The sequence below is a fragment of the Microcebus murinus genome, chromosome 11 (genome assembly GCF_040939455.1).
Source record: "Microcebus murinus isolate Inina chromosome 11, M.murinus_Inina_mat1.0, whole genome shotgun sequence".
Lineage (NCBI taxonomy): Eukaryota > Metazoa > Chordata > Mammalia > Primates > Cheirogaleidae > Microcebus > Microcebus murinus.
The window spans coordinates 41,907,285-41,927,057 of NC_134114.1; positions in this window are offsets into that span (position 1 = coordinate 41,907,285).

A 19,773-nucleotide genomic window follows, 5' to 3' on the forward strand; every position below is an offset into this window, starting at 1 on the left:
ATTTCAACTAAAAATTGCATTTTGTATGTTAATGTATTTCTTCCCCCTTAAAGCAAGTCTGCTAACTACATGGAAAAAAACCAAAGGGTATAGAAAATATATAGAAGGTGGTATGGAGGAAAATCTGGATTAATGTTTCAAAACAATATCTTAACCAAGCAATTACAATATAATCTGATTAGTGCCAATATAAAGGTTAAATATTAAATACTAGCTACTGTGAAAGCACAGAGAGGAGCAATTATTAACCCAGATTGGAGGCAAGGTCTGGGATGTTCCAAAAAGGCCTACCAGAGGGAAGGAGGTCTGAGCTAAAGCATACAGGAGATGTAGGAGTTATGTAGGGAGAGGGTTGCTCCAAGCATGGGAAGCAGCAAATGCAAACCACAGAAAGATAGCAGAGCATGGTGTATTTATAGAATTTCAAAGCCGTTCATGCAGGGTGATACCAGGGTGGAACAAAAGGAGAAAGAGCCCAGGGCTGAGATCATGACATATGTCAGAAATGCTTTAGAAGTCTGGATTTCATCCTCCAGTTGTGGGGAATTTATGAGCAAATTTAAGCAAGGAAGTGGTTTGATCAGATTTTAATTTTGAAAGATCACAAAATTGGCAATATGAGAAACGGACTAAAAGGAGGCAACAGTAGAAACACGCAGAGTGTTAGAAAGCTGTTCTAGTAATGTAGCAGTTTTATCCCCTAATTAAACGTGGGGCAGTAGCAACAGAGAGAATAGAGAATACATGAACATTTACTTTAGAAGGTAGGAAATGGTGACTGATAAGATTCAGGAAAAGTAATAGGAAGAAATCAAGGATGAGCCTCCGGCTTGTGGCTCAGTTGATTTTGCCATTAAATAAGAGAGAAAGCACGACAGTAGCAGCAGGTTTCAGGAAGACGACAATGAGTTCCATATCCAAAATGTTGCAATTGATGTTTCCAGGGCCCAGGATGCTTTCCAAGGAGCATCCAGGGGTGCAGGTATAAAGCTTAGAAAAGAGCTATGCACTAATGACACTTCTGGGAAATGTCAGTACACAAATGAGAACCACAAGTCTTAGAGAGGAGAAGGTGACACGCAGGAGAATGTTTGAGATGAGAAGAGCAGGCTGAGATCTAGAGTACGCTACATTTGCATGCAGTCCAGGAAAACAAGTTCACAAAGGAAACTTATAGGAAAAGTGGCCAAAGAAAGGGATAGAGAGTCAATTGAGAGTGGGACACAAGAAGCCAAGAGAGGAGGAAGTTTTGAGAAAGAAGGAGTGATCCACATTTTCGGTTGATGTAAAGTGAAATCAAGATTGCCAGTTGGGGGAGGAGGGGATGAGTATATTCACACCTAATGGGTGTGGTGCACCCTCTGGGGGATGGACAAGCTTGAAGCTCTGACTCGGGCAGGGCAAAGGCAATATATGTAACCTAAACATTTGTACCCCCATACTATGCTAAAAAAAAAAAAAAAAAAAGATTGCCAACCAACTTGATTGAAGTAGTCTTAAAACAGCTATGAGGGAGAAAGACAGGTTGCATTGAGTGGAGAAGTAAATGGTGGTGATGAAGACAAGGCACCATTCTTTCAGGTACTTGAAAAGAAGGTCAAAGAGAAGGTTATTAAATGAGGATAGTCTAAGGACTGTTTTATTTCCAAATGAATTCTTATACATCATTGTATGTTAAAGAAAAAGCCAACAAAGGTGGAGATTGAAGATATAAGCAAAAATTGATATCTTCTCCATCCAGGTTTCATTCTCCCATTTCTACTCTTGTTCCTATCACGTCAACTCCCTCCCTCTCCACCCTATTAAGATTTTCTATGCAACAATCTCAAGCTAATTGATATTGTCCTCTCCTAATATTTTTACTTTTCCATAGCACACAGAGCTCCCAACAACTACTAGTGGTGAAATCAACAAAGCTATCTTCTGTGAGGTCCATACTGTAACAGACATTTTAAATTATCTTTTGTTCTTATAATTTGCAAACTAACCAAGAAAAGGATTACCTCATCTTAAAAGTGATGGATACATAGTTAATGTAATAAAATCCAGAAAGCAGTCAGTCAGTTAAGTGGGTGGCAAGCCCAACTGAGCTGAGGTTTTAAATTGCTCACCAAATCACAAAACTGTTTTCAGGAAGGCCATCATGTTTCTGCAAAGTTGGCAGCTACTCCTTTATACTTTTTTCCCCCTCATTGGGATGCACCAGGTGTGATGCATTCCCTGTGACCAACATCACTTTGGAGGAAGTATAAATTAGCATATCTCTCAGCATCTTTTTGCCTTTGGCTCTATTCATAGAACTGAAAAGTCATCAGACAGGGGTCACCTAATGGAGAAGAAGTCAAAATTAAAAGGACATTTAAAAATAGAAACTTGGAGGGAGGGGTTGTGTTGGTAATGGAAATTCTGGAAACAACACATAACCATAGGCTTAACAAGAAAAAGATGGCTTTCACAAAAGACCATCTGTTGACACTTGAGCTAAAAAGGAAGTCAGGCTTTGCAATGGGAGGTGGGAGGGGAAGGAGAGAGTAGTTCTTACTGTTGGAGATTTGAAAGTATGAGCAAGAAGCTCTGACTTGAGGGAGGGAGGGGGGACAAGGGCAATATACGTAACCTTAACATTTGTACCCCCATAATATGCTGAAATAAAAAAAAAGAAGTGAAAAGCTGATTTTTTTTAAAAGTCTTAAAAATTGCATTAGATTCTCAAGTGCCATGGATTCAAATCCTAGAGCTACAAATTAGGGTTTTGACAAAAATAATCTCAAGATTTTTTAAATATATTGTCTAAAATTGAATGGGACCAGAAGAAGACATCCAGAAAATTCCTCTTTTCCCCTTTTTCTAGTTTAAAAATACAATGACACACTTACAGGTTACTACAACTTTGTAAAAAGTATTTTAATGTTTCTCTTAAATAATGTGTCTGTCCATAAGTAGGGTCTAGAAGGTGTTTTTAGTATCATTAGTAGAAAAGACAAAAGACTCTTCAAAGAGCAGTGTAATATAGAAAAATGTAATAACAAGTATTTGGGATTATTATTTGTTAATTCCATTTGATCTCTAGGCTATCCCCATAAATATAATTATTTTAGCCTGAAAGAACCTACCCTTGGATTTAAAATGTAAATCGTTCAGTATTAAGACTACTCTCAAGTCACTTCATGATTTGATTATTAGAACCAAGTACAGTTGATAAAGTAGCTAAATGGATTTTAAAAAATAAAACAAGACCCTGTCTGGTCTACATATGCTATCTACAAGAGATTCACTTCACCTTTAAGGGCACACATAGATTGAAAGTAAAATGAAGCAAAAAATATTCTATGCAAATAGAAAACGAAAGAGAATGGAAGTAGCTGTATTCAAATCAGATAAAATAGACTTTCAGTCAAAACTGTCAAGTGAGACAAAGAAGGTCATTATATAATGATAAAAGGATCAATTCATCAAGAAGATAACAGTTGTAAATAGGTATGCACCCAATATCAGAGCATCTAAATATATAAAGCAACTAATAATAGGTCTGAAAAGAGTGATAGATTACAATAACAGTAATAGTAGATGACTTGAATACCCCACTTTCAACAATGGACAGATCACCCAGACAGAAAGTCAATAAGGAAACACTGGATTTGAACTACTCTTTAAATGGATCTAACATACGTATACAGAACATTTCATCCAACAGCAGTAGCATACACATTCTTCTCAAGTGCACAGAAAAGATTCTCCAGATCATATGTCCGGCAACAAAATAAGCTTTAACAAATTTAAGAAGATTGAAATTATTATATCAAGTATCTTTTCCAATCACAATGATATGAACCAGAAATCAATAATAGGAGACATTTTGGAAAATTCACAAATTTGTGGAAAATTAAACAACATCTTCCTAAACAACCAATGGGTCAAAGAAGAAATGGAAAGGGAAATTACAAAAATATATTGAAACAAACAAAAATGAAAACACAACCTATGAGATACAGCAAAAGCTGTACTACAAGGGAAGTTTATACCAATAAATGCCTATATCAAAAAAAGAAAAAGAAAAGTATCCTAACTTTATACCTCAAAGAACTAGAAAAAGAAGAAAAATCCCAAAATTAATAAAAGGGAGGGAAAGATCAGAGCAGAAATGAATGAAATAGAGACTAGAAAAAGAAAAGATAAACAAAACTAAGGGTTGGCTTTTGAAAAGATAAAGAAAATTGACAAACCTTTAACTGGACTAAGAAAAAAGAGAAGACAAAATCAAAACTGAAAGAGGAAACATTACAACTGATACCATGGAGATTCATAGCATCACAAGAAACTACTATAAACAATTATACACCAACAAATTGGATACCATAGGAGAAATGGATATATTCCCAAGCAAATATGACTCAATCATGAAGAAATAGAAATCTGAAGACCAATAATAATGAGATTTGAATCACTAGTAAAGTCTTCCCACAGAGAAAAGCTTAGAACCTGATGGTTTAATTGCTGAATTCTAACAAACATTTAAAGAAGAATTAAAACCAATCTTTCTCAACCTTTTTAAAAAAGTGAAAAAGGTGTACAGGTGTTCCCCAAGTTATAGATGAGATATATTCCTGAGAATATCTTTAGGTTGGATTTATATGTAACTCATATCCCTGATGAATGGTGCATATAGAGTAATAATAACAACAAAACTATCATGGTTCATATGTGGTAATAATTATAATACAATGTAATACTGTAATAATAATATTCCTGTCCTGTAATAATAAGTTACAGAAAGTATTGCGCTCTTTCTTTTAATTCAAACAGAACATAAAAATAAATTCATGCAGAAAGTTTAGATAGGAGACAGGAGAAATTTCAAAACAGAATATTTTTTTTTTTTTTTTTTTTTTTTGAGACAGAGTCTCGCTTTGTTGCCCGGGCTAGAGTGAGTGCCGTGGCGTCAGCCTAGCTCACAGCAACCTCAAACTCCTGGGCTCGAGTGATCCTACTGCCTCAGCCTCCCGGGTAGCTGGGACTACAGGCATGCGCCACCATGCCCGGCTAATTTTTTTTTTTATATATATATATCAGTTGGCCAATTAATTTCTTTCTATTTATAGTAGAGACGGGGTCTCGCTCAGGCTGGTTTTGAACTCCTGACCTTGAGCAATCCGCCCGCCTCGGCCTCCCAAGAGCTAGGATTACAGGCGTGAGCCACAGCGCCCGGCCCAAAACAGAATATTAAAGGTTAACACTCACCTAATGTTGCCTCAACACTAGGCTAATAGGAATGTTACACTTACTTTGATCTTCTAATCAATATTTCCATTTCAATAATTAATCCACTACACTATTTAGTAATAATTGATGCTGCATTGGAGCACTGCCTTTCACATGTTTCATTATTCTCACTTTATCCTTTACAATTTTTCCAGTAGTTAAGAGACTGAAACCAATGTTTTCCCAATGAATGATGGCAGCTGGTCTTTCTCCAAAGGCTTAATTATTTCTACTTTCACTTTCATTGTAATCATCTTTCTCTTAACTGCAGGCTTACCTGGACTTGCAGTGGACTTTAGCGTTGGAGGTGTGGTCATAAGGATAAGCACAACTCCCAAAATTGAGTAAAAATTTAGATGAAAATGATGCCATGCATAGGTGAATGTATAAACAATGAGACTAGCTGCTAGCATAAATATGCTGTGCCAATGCACCACTTGTGCCATATGAATTTGTTTACATGTATGGAAGAAACTATTCCCAAATTATCTGTTTAATTATTTAATTATAAATTATCCTTATGGGGAGACTTTGGAGCCCATTCATAAGTACAGAATGCCAAAGGTCAGGTTGTCTGTAACCTGGGGATGGCCTGAATTTTCAAACTCATTTTCCAAGGCCAGCATCACCCTGATACCAAAGCCACACAAGGACATTACAAGAAAAGAAAGTTACAGGCCAATATCCCTGATGAACACAGATGCAAAAGCCTTCAACAAAATACAACCCCTCCCCCTCAGTATTTGTGGGGGATTGGTTCCTGGATCCCCCGAAGATACCAAAATCCTAGGATATTCAAATTCCTTATATAAAAAGGCATACTATTTGCATATAAATAATGTACATTCTCCTATATCACTCTAAGCCATCTCTAGATCATTTATAATACCTAATTCATTGCCTACACATCACTGCATTTGCATGGACTCAACATAGTATTCTGTCCTCAACAAATTCAAGTTTTGCCTTTTGAAACTTTGTGGAATTGTTTTTTCATCTGAGGTTGGTTGAATCTACAAATGCGGACCCCACGAATACAGAGGGCTGAATGAACTAGCAGACCAAATTCAATAGCATAATAAAGAATCATTCACCATAATCAAGTGGGGTTTATCCCAGGGATGCAAGGATATGAAAATCTATAAATGTGATATGGCACATTTACAGAATTAAGGACAAAAACAATATGATCATTACAAAAAATGAGAAGCAAGCATTTGATGAAATTCTACATCCTATCATGATAAAAAGCTCTCCACAAATCAGGTATAAGAGGAATGTACCTCAACACAATAAAGGCCATATATGACAACTCGACAGCTAACATCATACTCAATAGTGAAAAAAGTTTTTCCTCTAAGATCAAGAACAAGACAAGAACTTTTGCCATTTCTATTCAACACAGTACTGAAAGTAGCTGGAGCGATTAGGCAAAAGAAAGAAATAAAAGACATCCAAATCAGAAAAGAAGTTAAATTGTCTGTTTGTAGATGACATAATCTTATACAGAGAACATCCTAAAAACTCTACCATGCAATGAGAACAAACTAAATCAGTAAAGTAACAGGTACAAAATCAACATACAAAAATCAGTAGTGTTTCTATACACTAACAATGAACTATCTGAAAAAGAAATCAAAAAAATCTCATTTATAATAGCTACCAAACAAACAAACAAAACCCTTAGGAATAAATTTAACCAAGGAGGTGAGAGATCTGTACACTGAAAATTATAAAATGCTAATTAAAGAAATTGAAGAAGATACAAATAAATGGAAAAATATCTCATGCTTATGGATTAAAAGAATTAATTTTGTTAAAATGCTTATGCTACCCAAAGTGATCTATAGATTCAATGCAATCCCTACAAAAATTCCAGTGAAATTTTTCACAGAAATAAGAAACCTGAAATTTGAATTGCAAAAGACCTGGAATAGTCAAAACAATCTTGAGCAAAAAGAGTAAAGCTAGAGGCATCACACTACCTGACTACAGGTACTACAAAGATAAAATAATCAAAATGTCATGGAACTGACATAAAAAGAGACACATACTGTGTTTCCCTGGAAATAAGACCTACCCATAAAATAAGCCCTAGCAGGATTCTAAGCATTTGCACAATATAGGCCCTACCCCAAAAATAAGACCTGGTGATGGGCGTGGCTACGCAGTGTATCTGCACAACCCATGCATTTTGTGGTGGTGCAGTAAAGAAGATGAGCAGCCCTTCTCCTCTGCCCCATTGTGACAGCTACTATCCCAGAGGTGACCAGAAAGGTGCGGGCAGCCCCACTAACAAGGTCAGCTCCCCCTGTCAGGTCCCCACCATCCTGTGCGTGCTGCAAGCTGAGGTTTTGAGAGAAAGATAACATCCCCCGAAAATAAGCCCTAGGGTGTCTTCTTGAGGAAAAATAAATATAAGACCCTGTCTTATTTTGGGGAAAACACGGTAGACCAATGAAAGAGAATCAGTAGCCCAGAAATAAATTCATGCATTTATGGTCAATGATTTTCAACAAAGATAATAAAAGTATACAAATTGGAAAGGACAATTTCTTCAGTAAATGGTGCTGGGAAAATTGAAGATCCACATGCAGAAGAATGAAATTAGACACTTATCTCTCAGGATCTTTTCCATGGGCACATCACATTGCCCAGTGGTCAGCCTGAGCCCTGTAGTCATAAGAATGCCCCAGCCCAAACCAATCCTGGAAGAAAAATCCCAGCAATGCAGGCTTTTAACTTGATTCTCTGTCTCCTCTTTGACCAATTAAATCAGAAGCTCTGGTGAGGAGGCATGAGAATAAGTATTTTTTTTTTAATTTCTTGAATGTTTTTCATGTGGTCCAATTTTGTGAAGCACTGGAATAAACAAAACAAAATAGGAGATAGCACAGTTTGGAACAGCTTTCCTAAATACCAAGGAAAGTAGAGCTTTCTTTGCCATCAAAAGGGCTATGCAGCTCTTCAACAGTCATTGCAGTTGCCCTTCCACCTGTTCCTTATTCTTTATCCAACAGGAATTATCAAGTCCAAAAGCAGCAGCTTATTTACATTAGGCTTAACATCTGAGTGTGCATATTCAACCCTGGGCAGAACTAGTTAAGCTATGGCAGCATCATGAGAAACAACCCACCAAACAAACCCACAAACAATGAATGATGAAATGAAAACCTTCAAAGTGGCTTTATTAATGCAAGAATTGTCTCCCTATCTATTTCTTCTTTTCAGGCCATTTCTAATTTCTAGTGGTGGTGAGTTTGCCCACTCCTTTTGTCGTAACAGTGCGGGAACATCACATTAATTTACCATTGTTGGTATTGGCAGAGGGAGCTCTTTATTCCCAGATAAACCCACATGCTACAGGATGTGCTGTGTTTCTATGAGAAAGTCATTCATTCTTTGCACAGACTTAATGTGGTTCCCATCCCCTAATGATCTCACCTCCTGGTGCCATGGACTGAATGTCTGTGTCCCCCCAAAATTAATAGGCTCAAATCCTAACTCCCACTGTGATGGTATTAGGAGATGGGGCATTTGGGGGTAATTAGGTCATGAGGGTGGAGCCCTCGTAAGTGGGGGATTAGTTCTCTTTAAAAAAGGGGCCCATGGGACTCCCTCACCCTCTATCCACCATGTGAGGATACAATGAGAACACAGCAGTCTGCAAACCTCAAGATGGCCCTCAACAGAACCCACCCACACTGGCACCCTGATCTCAGACTTCCAGTCTCCAGAGCTGTGAGCAATAAATTTCTGTTGTTTATAAACCACCTAGTGTGTGATAACTTTGTTATAGCAGCCCCAAATAGGACACCTGGCATTCATGCTGGTATTAGTTTTATACTGCTGCCATAACAAATTACAGCAAATTTAGCAGCTTTAAAAAACCCCAATTTATCATCTCACAGTTCTGTAGGTCAGAAGTTCTCCTGATCCCACCAGGCTAAAATTAGCATGTTGGCAGGGATGCATTCCTTCCCGGAGGCTCTGCGGATTAACCCAATTCTAGGCTCTTTCAGTTTATTGGCTGAATTCAGCTCCCTGTGGTAGTAGGAATGAGATCCCTAGTTCCTTGCTGGCTGTGGCGGAGGGACCAGTCCTTGTTCCTAGAGCCTGTCTGTGCATTTTCTTGTGCTTTCGATGAGCTCCGAGAGACCTCTCTCCAGTCATTGCAGTTGGCCCTTACACCTGAGAGCCTGCAAGAGCTCATTGAATTCCTTTTATCTTGGAATCTTCCTAATTGTCCCTTCTGTTCTCTTCTGATTTCTTTTGCTGCTTCTAAGGGCTCATATGATTACATTGAACCCTCCTGGATAACCCAGAATAGTCACCATATTTTAAGGTCCATAATCTTAATCACATCTGCAAAGTCCCTTTTCCATGTAATGTAACTTATCCACAGGTTCCAGCGATTAAAGAGTAAACATCTTTAGGTGTTATTACGCCTACCACACACCTTTATATAATTCCCTCCACTTTGGGGTAGAATGGATTTAGCAAATAGAATGCAACAGAGGTTATGAGATGTTATTTGTAAGATTAAGTTATGAAAAAATTGCAGTTTCTATTTTGGGGCACTCTTTCATACTATCTTGACCACTCATTCTGGGAAAGTCAGTTGCCACATACCGAAGCAGAGAGTGGAGAAATCCATGGGATTCAGCTTGAAAGCAGATCTTAGGCCTAGCAATAGGTAAATGAGTAAATTCGCAAGTAGATCTAACCTGAATTGAGCTTTGAGATATCTGCAAGTCCAGCCAACATCTTAATTGCATCCTCATAAGGAGCCTGAAATACCTTATTGAGGGAGTATTTGGCTCTTTTTAAGATGATAATGTGCATTGAAGCCGTGTATAGAACTGCATTTTTAGTGAAACAGATGAAAAAATATTACAGAAAAGAATAATGTTACTATATTAACTACACATGAGAAACAAACACGCAGCCATAATTGTTGCGCTCATACTGCTGTTGGTTGCCAAGATCTTTTCCTTAGTCAGCTCAACAGCCCGTAATAGGGTAAAATGAAAATGTGAACACTGAACAATTTCTGTCTAACAGTAGTGGAGATGCTTTAATTAAGTACAATCCATTTCTGATTATACTAATGGAGGCAAGAAATAGCTCTCTAATAACACCGAAAATTCTGTTAGATTTTGAAGGAGGAGACTGGCATGGGAAAGAAATACTGTAGTTCTAATGCCATGCATATGAGTATAATTTAAATGCTGAGAGACAGAGACAGCGACAGCAAGAGACAGAGAGCACCAGGCAGGCAGAGACACAGAAAGAGAGAGCACACACACTAGAGAGAGCAATAGACAGAGACAGCAAGAGACAGAGAGCAATAGAGAGAGAGAGAGAGACAGAGAAAGCACATGCACTAGAGATGGCAGTAGACAGAGACAGCAATAGAGAGATAAAGAAACATGGATAGTTTATAGTATAGTTTTGTATTTTAGTTTTCTTATCCTACCTGTCACTGTATTGTAAGTATATTTTCAAGTTATCTCCTACACTACTATTTTTAATGGCTATATTGCAGTGATTTTAGGATAGATACCATAATTTTATAAACAATTCCCTATTTTTCATGTTTTGGTTGTTTCTAACATTTTTGGTCATCAATATTGAGCTGGGAACATCTCTTTGGTCATCAGTATTGAGCTGGGATCAATTCTCAAGCTTTTCTTGTATCTCTCTTTCTTTAGGACAGATTTCTAAAAGTGAAAGGTCGATGTATATAAACATTTTAAAGCTCTTATTACAAATTAACAATTGCTTTCCAAAAGACACCATGCCAATTCACAGACTCATTGGCATTATGTAAAAACTCTCATCTCTCCACATTCTTACCAGCACTGTGGAATTTAAATTTTGTGCCATTTATTTTTCATGAGTCTTTGAAGCATTTTAAAAGAGTTTTTACCACCTCCATAACTACTCCACACCATTTTGTTTCCTTCATTGAAAACATTTCATGGTAACTCCTTTATTCATTTGATGGTAACTCCTTTATTCAACCATGGTAAGGTCTTTTAGTCTGCAAGATTAACATTGAATTCCTGTGATTTGTCATCAACTAGAATTTAGTGACTAAATCTCAAATAAACCATTGAATTAATAAACTTTTCTTACTAAAAGATAAATTCTAAAATGGCTTTGAATAGAATAACATGCCAAAAAAATGACCACATTCTTCAAGGACCAAATTCTCATTTGAATCTAAGTATTTAATGAAGTCAAAGGTAACTCATAAACTAGACTCACTGAGGAAAAGGACAGTTTCCAGTGCTAGTTCTATGAAATGCCAAAAGACCATAAACCCCTTTTTACTGGGAAAATTGCATTTAAAATTTAAGAGTCAGTCACACGAAAGACAAGAACCAAAAGAAAGTGCGCCCAAGAAACTTGAGTTTGGGGGACGCACAATATTTTTAGCAAGATTATGGTCATCAGACCTATCATATGTTAGTTACTTACATTGTGATTTATGTGAATTATTTCATTCAGTGCTCACCAAACTCTGCTATCCTCCTGGATAATAGCAGATGAGAAAACGAAGCATAGGGATGATAAATAACTTGCCCAAAGTGACAGACACAGTAAGTGTCACAGACAGATTTTAAAGCCAGGTCTTTCTGACACCAAATCCTGTACTCTTAGCTGCCCGTAGGTATCAGAGACCTAATGTCTAGTTTTCATAGATTGTTTCCTTTGTTTCAGATATTGGATAGGAGACAGCATGTCATCATCATAGAATGAGTGTAGTAGGCTTTGAATTTGGACATCCTTGGATTTGAATCTGGTAGGCTAGATTCTAATGTCTATGATCTTCAATTTCCTTATAAGAGCACCCAAAATTGTTGTGAGGATTAAATGATACAATGCCCAGAAAGTGCTCAATGCAATGCTCAGTATGTGTTAGGTATTATTTATGTATGTATTATTTGTATGCCACCAAGTGGACAAGGCTGAAAAGGAAACATTTGTAACCAATTACCACCACCAGAGGGCAGAGTAAGAATTTTTGTGACTTACTATGTCAATTTTGATTTGGGAAACTAAAATGTGATGTGAGTGCATAATTTAAATACCACTTACTAATCCTGAAATCTTGAGAGGGGGCTGTAATAGACTAAAAAAAAGAGAAGAAACAAAAATATACAAAAGAAATACATTAAGAATAATCTAAATATTACATAAATTCAATTTATATAATTAATTATACGATTGATGCATTTGATTATGTAAATATTGATGAAGCTGGAAAGTTTAACAGTGAGGAAAAATGTAAATTATGAGGATTTTTAAAGTTGGAAAAGTAATCAGTAATATCCTCATACATTCTAATATAGTACATAAGGGTAAAGAAAAGAACTGAAAGATGGAAAAATTACACAACTAGTACAGTTCTCTCTGTTAAGCAGTTCAAGCGGCAAAATGTGTTTCAGAAACAATTGTTAAGTCTGAAAATCTCAGAAGTAAGAGTATGCTGGAGGGATGGAGGTCAGGCAAAACTATTTTGCACAATTCCTTGAATACAGCTATTCCTGAGTTACCAAAGACTGCCCAGGGACTATGCTTGCCAAAGAAAATAAAATCAATCATTTCTAACTCCCTGCCAGTGTCTCCCTCAATGGTAACCACTTGACATTAACCACTTTCCTCCAGAAAGGCAGCGTACACTGTGGGTTGGGTATATCAGCGGCCAGTCTAGTGTATAGATCACTTTCAGAAATATCAAATTCATCATTGGTTGAAAGGAACCAGTAGCCAGTTGCTGTTAAAGAAGCTTGTTTTCATGATGCTTGACATGTATATTGATACTCCACAAAGTGTGCTTTGCTCCTTAATTACTTGATCTTTCAAACAAAATTCAAGTCCTGGGTAACTTTTCTACCTTATTAGCTAATAACGACTTCCCTAGTCTATACAATAGACAAATCCCCATACCCACAAAGCTCAGGACCTCAATGAGGCCAAAGGGAAAACTGCCATGGAGACAGAGCTTCCATTAGGTGGTGTGCCCTCGCTTCTCCCACAACCCCTCTCAGGTGTGCAGACACTCTGACACCCTCTGATGCCTGTAGGCTTTGGAAGGGGAGCTTCCCCAACTGCCAATTATGAAGCAGAAATCAATTCAATGAACCTTACTGCCCAAGGGCTCATGTCCCCTAGGGATCTTCTCAGTGGATCCCAAATGGCCATCTGTGACTCCATCTGATGCATCAGAATCACCTGTGTTTGTAGAGGTCGGCAAGGGCTGGGGACCATTATAATTACACACTCCCAGATCCAACCTCAGACCTACTAGTAGAATCTTCCAAACTGGATGTGAAGACTCCATATTTTAACTGTTACATGACTCTCATAAATATCAGATTTCAGAACTGCTAAGCTAGATGAGAGTAGAAAGGTGGGTATAATAATAACAATACCAAATTTTATACAGGGTTTATTGTGTGCAAAGCAACTTAACATGTGTTTTCATACTGAATCATCACAGCTGTGAAATTAACCATAACATTAAGACTCTACTTGTATTGCTTACTTTGCATGCCTTACCTTGTGTCTTTAGGAGGTAAGTTCTGTTAGGATCCATTTCTAGACAAGGAACCAAGGCTTTTTAAAGAATAATGTGGTTGTTTAAGATGAGATTTGGGAAGGGAGTCAAAGGTTTGAATCCAGACCCTCCAATGGCCCAAATCATGATCTTTCTACCACACAACACTGTCTTGCTAATTTCTTAGGGGGGTCAGAGCTAGGCTTTACCTTTCAGAGTGAGGAAATTTAGATGCAGAAGGTCTAAGACAACATCTGAATCCAGCTCATTTCTGAATATCTCATGTTTAATTACCTGGCTCTTACCTACTCGCCATAAATAAGGAATCTGAATCATGAGGCTCTCTAAGGCTCTACGATTCCAGGGCCCGGACTTTGCCTTCACTGAAGCAGTAACAAGACCGGCACAGTCCCAAGGAGACCTCATTAGAAAATTCTTTTCTGACTTTAAGCCAGGAATGAATTATCTTTCACTGTATCATTTAGAGTATATTTGTCTAAAAACAACAAAATCTAACTCAAAGTGGCTTTAAATATAGATCCAACATAACAAAAATCCCAGAGGTAGGATAAGCTCCAGGGCTGGTTGATATAGTGGCATCAATCAAATAGCATCTTCTGAGCTTTGATGTCTACTTCATCCATAAGCAGGTAGCCAGAGAGCTTCAGCAGAATAAAGCATCACATCCAGACAAAATAGCACAAAGAAGAAAAGAGAATATCTCCTTCTGGCACTTTCTCTCAAGTGAGAGACCTTTCCCAGAATGACACCCCTGACCCCCAGCCAGCAATGCAGCAGCAGATTTCTCCTTATGTCTCATTGCCTAGAGTTTGATCATATGCCCCACCCTGAACCTGTCACTGGCCAACAGAACAGGGGTACCCTGGTTGGCTCAGACTATGCATCTAGAGTGACATGGACACTGGGAGTCAGTCACCATGCCCACTACGTTCCCCCTCCAGCTGTGCCTTCATCTCTCATATAAGCAATGGATATCCCAGCCTCTGCTTCCATTACACAGCAGCTGACAGCTGATAGTACTATTGTTGCTCACAATGGCTCTCCACCCTTGGTACCCAGTGGAATCACCTGGGAAGCTGAGTTTAAAAAACAAAAACAAAAAACCCTAGCCCTCACCACAGATCAGTTACAATGGAATCTCTGAGAGTGAGGACAGGTGATCTTAGTTTGCCCACGACAGTAGCAAGTCAGAAACGGAATTGAATCTCCTGATTCCTGGTTCACTGTTCCTTCCACTCCCAGCTTCTCTCTTATTCCATGCAATTCTATGTGTGTAAAAATGACTTGACTAGCTTAACATTCTACAAATATTCCTTTTTATGAAAACTGCAACAACAAAAAGCTCAAGTTTTATATCAACATTTGCCTTTCCCAACTTCTCCTCTTTATTAGATTTCTTCAGAAATAACTAAAGAAAAAGACAGCTACCCAGTTCTGACTTGCGCTTGGTAGCCCCCTAACGTGGTTTTGCAGTAAATGCATCTTTTACAACATAATTTAGCAGAAAGTTCATGTTTTACCATAATCTGACATATTATGACATGCATGGGTTCATTACTTTGCAGTTTTTAAAAAGTGTTCGTTCCTTAGTGTGCTTTAAAATGGATCTCAGAACTTTTCAATGTAAGCTCCTCCAGGACAAAGAAAGAAGGCACCCAGCCCCTCTCCCACTATCTCCTCATGGGGGAAAAAAGAAAAGAGCATTTTATGTCTTAATTTCACTCTAAAATCAAAGCTGGTTAAAAAAAAAAATGAAAAGTCAACAATGTTCTGCCTACAACATCCTAAATTTTTGGCAAATTGTTTATTTCAACTCCTGTTTGTTATCCCACCTCAAAATAGGTATATAGTTTGCATGAAGATGTTGAAAAAGAAGGAAATAAGATCAAATCTTTAAATGAAAGTGAAAATGCTGCGCCAAATGAGGAAGAACAACATAAATAATATAGAACTAAGCCAGGGCAAAGGGGAGCTGTTCGGTCCATCTAGAAACCACATCAGGCCCAGAATCCCTTCCGCCCGCGGAAGGCCTTGCAAAAGCAAAGGACAAATCACCTTTCGCACAGGGGGCCCAGCCAAAGTGGGAGGAAGAAGCACACTTAAGTAAAAAGCCTACTGAATATTTAATGACAAAGTTTATAAAACCGTTTCTATCTGCACAGTTTTGATTGCTTCCTGCCTTTCCCTTTTCTTTCTTCCTTTTCTCTGCAAATAAGTCACCCTTTAACTCTCACCGCCCAAAGCGGCTGCTCCTCAGACCATTTCACAACCACCTGCTTTGGCCTGAGGCTCCTCTAACATCACTTGTCTTATTAGCCAACTATTCAATCCAGCTGTTCCTCCTGATTTTTAACTTTCTCTCTGTGCTCATAATACCTTCTGGTCACCCACGGGTGAAACCACCGCTTCTCCAGCGCCCATTTCTCCCTCATCTTCTGCACACAGATCTCCTCCCTTCTATTAGGTCATTAAATCTGAGATGTCTGATTTTAATCAAAAGCTTATTATATCTCAAACAAGAAGCAGTACAATTAATCAAAGTATGTGCCTAAACTATTGACACGGCTTTGCCATCTTCACTTAGCTTGTTTATGCCAACAGCAAAGAAGCCTGGAGAGCGAGTGGCGATGAAAGCATGACAGTCATTTCCCACAGCTTGTTGAGAATTGAATATTTTTCCTTGCAAGAAGTGGTCCAAAGCCTGAAAGAAGTGGTAGTCAGTTGGTGCAAGATATGGTGAATACTGTGGATGACAGAGTTTCCAAGTCCAGCTTCTGTAGTTTGAGCAGCGTTGTTTGTGTGACATGTGGTTGAGTGTTGTGTTGCAAGAGGATCGGCCTGTCTCTACTGACCAATCTCGGCTGCTTCATCACAAGCATCCTCATCATGTCATCCAGCTGGTTGCAGAGGACACCCGCTGTGATGGATTGACCAGGTTTCATGAAGCTGTAGTGAATAATACCAGCGCTGGACCACCAAGCAGACACCATTAGTTTTTTTGATGAATATTCGGTTTTGGACTGTGTTTCAACACTTCAGCTTAATCCAACCATTGTGCTGAATGCTTGTGGTTGTCAAAAATAAGCCATTTTTCATCACACATAAAAATACAGTATAGAAATGTTCACCTTTATGTCGTGACAGCAAAGAAAGGCAAGCTTTGAGATGATTTCTCTGCTGATGCTCGTTTAATTCATGCGGAACATATATACCTGGCTTCTTTACCTTGCTGATTTGTTTGAAATGGTCCAATATTGTTAGAATAGTAATGTCAAACCTTGCTGCTGATTCCCACATAGGTTGAGATGGATTCATTTCCACTACTGCTTTCAGCTCATAACTATCCACCTTAGTCTCAGGTGCTCATGTGGCTCATTTTCAAGATTAAAATCACCAGAATGGAATTTCTCAAACATCAATTTACTGTGCATCCATTAGCCACACCCTTCCCAAACACTCCATTGATATCTTGAGCTGTCTGTACTGCATTGGTTCCCCAACATAACTCATATTCAAAAATAACATGCTTTTTTGACTTATCCATGGTTTCATAAATATTGCTCTAAAATCTAAAAAAAAATGTAAAAGATAATCACAAGCCAAAACATGCATTTGAAAGACTAAGGATATGCCTTCATAATAAAAATAAAACAAGACATGTCAAAGTGAAATGTCAGAGATACCAACTCCAAACTTAGTACTTAAGGAAATGGACATTTCATGCTTAATAGCTTAATGCTAAGGCCCTGGGGTGGGAACAGACACACACTTTAGGTGAATGTGCCCTGTAGGAAGCCACTCAAGTGCCAGCAGTTTTCCAGATTTGTGACTCTGGGGAAGTTATTCAACCTCTCTGTGGCTCAGTTACTTTATCTGCAAAAGAGAGATGGTGCTAATAATACTACCTCAACAGGTTGTTGTGAGGATTAAATTAGATACTCAGAGCACTGGAAGAGTGAGCACTCAATAAGTGTTTCTACCATTTTAAATTCAGAGCCTCATATTTACACATGTATACCTCTTTCACCACCCTCCTAGCTGAGTTGATGCCTTAATTCTCCTTCGGTGCAACTATTATGCTTCCCAAAAGGGATATGGAACTGTCAGGCATTGCCTTGGGCATTGCTTAATTATGCAGGCATTAGTTAACTGAGTCAGGAAGTCTCAAAACAAAGTTTCAAACTACCCTGATCAAGACAAGAGGGACACAGGACAAATTCCAACCAGTTAGAACCAAGATGGTGGACACATTTACCACCTCTTGACCTTACAGCTTCATTATATACTTTATTATCATAAAAGTTTCTAAGAAAACCTCCTGCTCCCATCATGCACCCAATGCCATGATGTAACAGAGAAAATGGCCTGAAAAAAAGATAAAAATATTTTCTGTATCTTCAAAACGTCCCCACCCTTCTTGAAAACTAAAACCTACACCCCTGCCTCAGGCCAGTGGTTGGGACGGGCAGGAGAGTATCCTTTGTTCTTTGTGCCACAGGAGATGGCTCAGGGGAATTGCCTAGGTGGAGGTCACAAGATTTTCTTAGCCAAAAATGAGATTAGGGGATGGATCAGAACCTTTAAAAGCTCCATATTTCTACTCAAAGGGAGGCCATTGTCAATTTGAGACAGGAGTCTGCCAACCTCCTCATTTGCTGGCAAATTAATAAACTCCTCTTTCCTTCTCCTCAAACCACTTGTCCTCATTCTTCTGCTGCATCTTGGGGACAAGGGCTGATCTTCCAGTAACAATGACCTGTTTGACCATATTTAGTCAAAAGGAGGACGTCACTTCAGTTCTAGGAAAATACTGCCCCTTTCCAACAAATAACATGAATATTCTTTCCCTTGTTTAGCCTATAATTGAGATTTTGCTTAGAAGGAATAAAGGAACCATGGGGTCAGTTCTCTTCTGCAGGGAGAACTAGCCTCCACTTTGTCTGTGGAGTAGATTTTCTATACTTTCTAAGTAAAAGTCGCTTTCACTTGATACTGTCAGCTCATTCCTGAATTCTTTCTTGCATGAAGCCAAGGACCCACTGGGACTTCAAGTGATTCCCAGCATTGGGAGTCATTTTCCTGCATTACAAAGAATAACCACCTACTCCTACTCCATTTCTCAAAAGTTGTCAGTGATTCTCAGTTGATGAAGAGGTTTGATCTAGCCTTGGTCATCCACACCCACAATAGGCTGATGGTCTGTGTTTCCAGCCTTGTGTCCCACAACCAGCTTCTGCCAACTCAGTGCTCCAGCTCCCAGGTCATGGCCCTTCCTTGTTAGACTGCAGCCACCTTATTCTGTGTGTAAAAGGCTGATCTCCCAGCCCTGAGCCACAGGCTCCTTGGCCCTCTGGCTTCTGATTGGGTTCAGCCACTGGGAAGTAGCAGTAGGAGACTGAAAGGTAGGAGGAGAAAAAGACCAGCTCACCAGCTGCCAGGCCACGAGTTAGAAGTGGCTACCTTCCCCTCATGATGTCACAGCTTCTAGAGCTACAGGTTCACCACATTTCACTAATAACTTCTTAGTCTGTGGGAGTGGTAATGGCTTCCTGCAGTTGCTGGCTCTGGAGAGCTTCACCATTCCTTGTTGGTTTTCCACATTCCTATTTATACCTTTATACTTAACAGTAGTGTTTCATGGAAACTATTTTAAATTATCCAACTTGAGGGTGCCATCTATTTCCTGCCAAGAATCCAACTAATAAATTAGATTTGGAGAATTTCCCTTAGGAGGCAGAGACAGATTTCTTTATAAAAGCCCAGTGCTCACTTGCACAGCTTTCCTTGTAGCTGGGCTCCACCCATGGAGTGCATCCATCTGAGAGTTTAAACCTGAAGCTAGAAAAGCACCCTTCTGCTCAACCCCTTGACTTTTGATGGCTGGATGATTCAACCAACTTATTCTCTTATCTTAGATTAAGTTT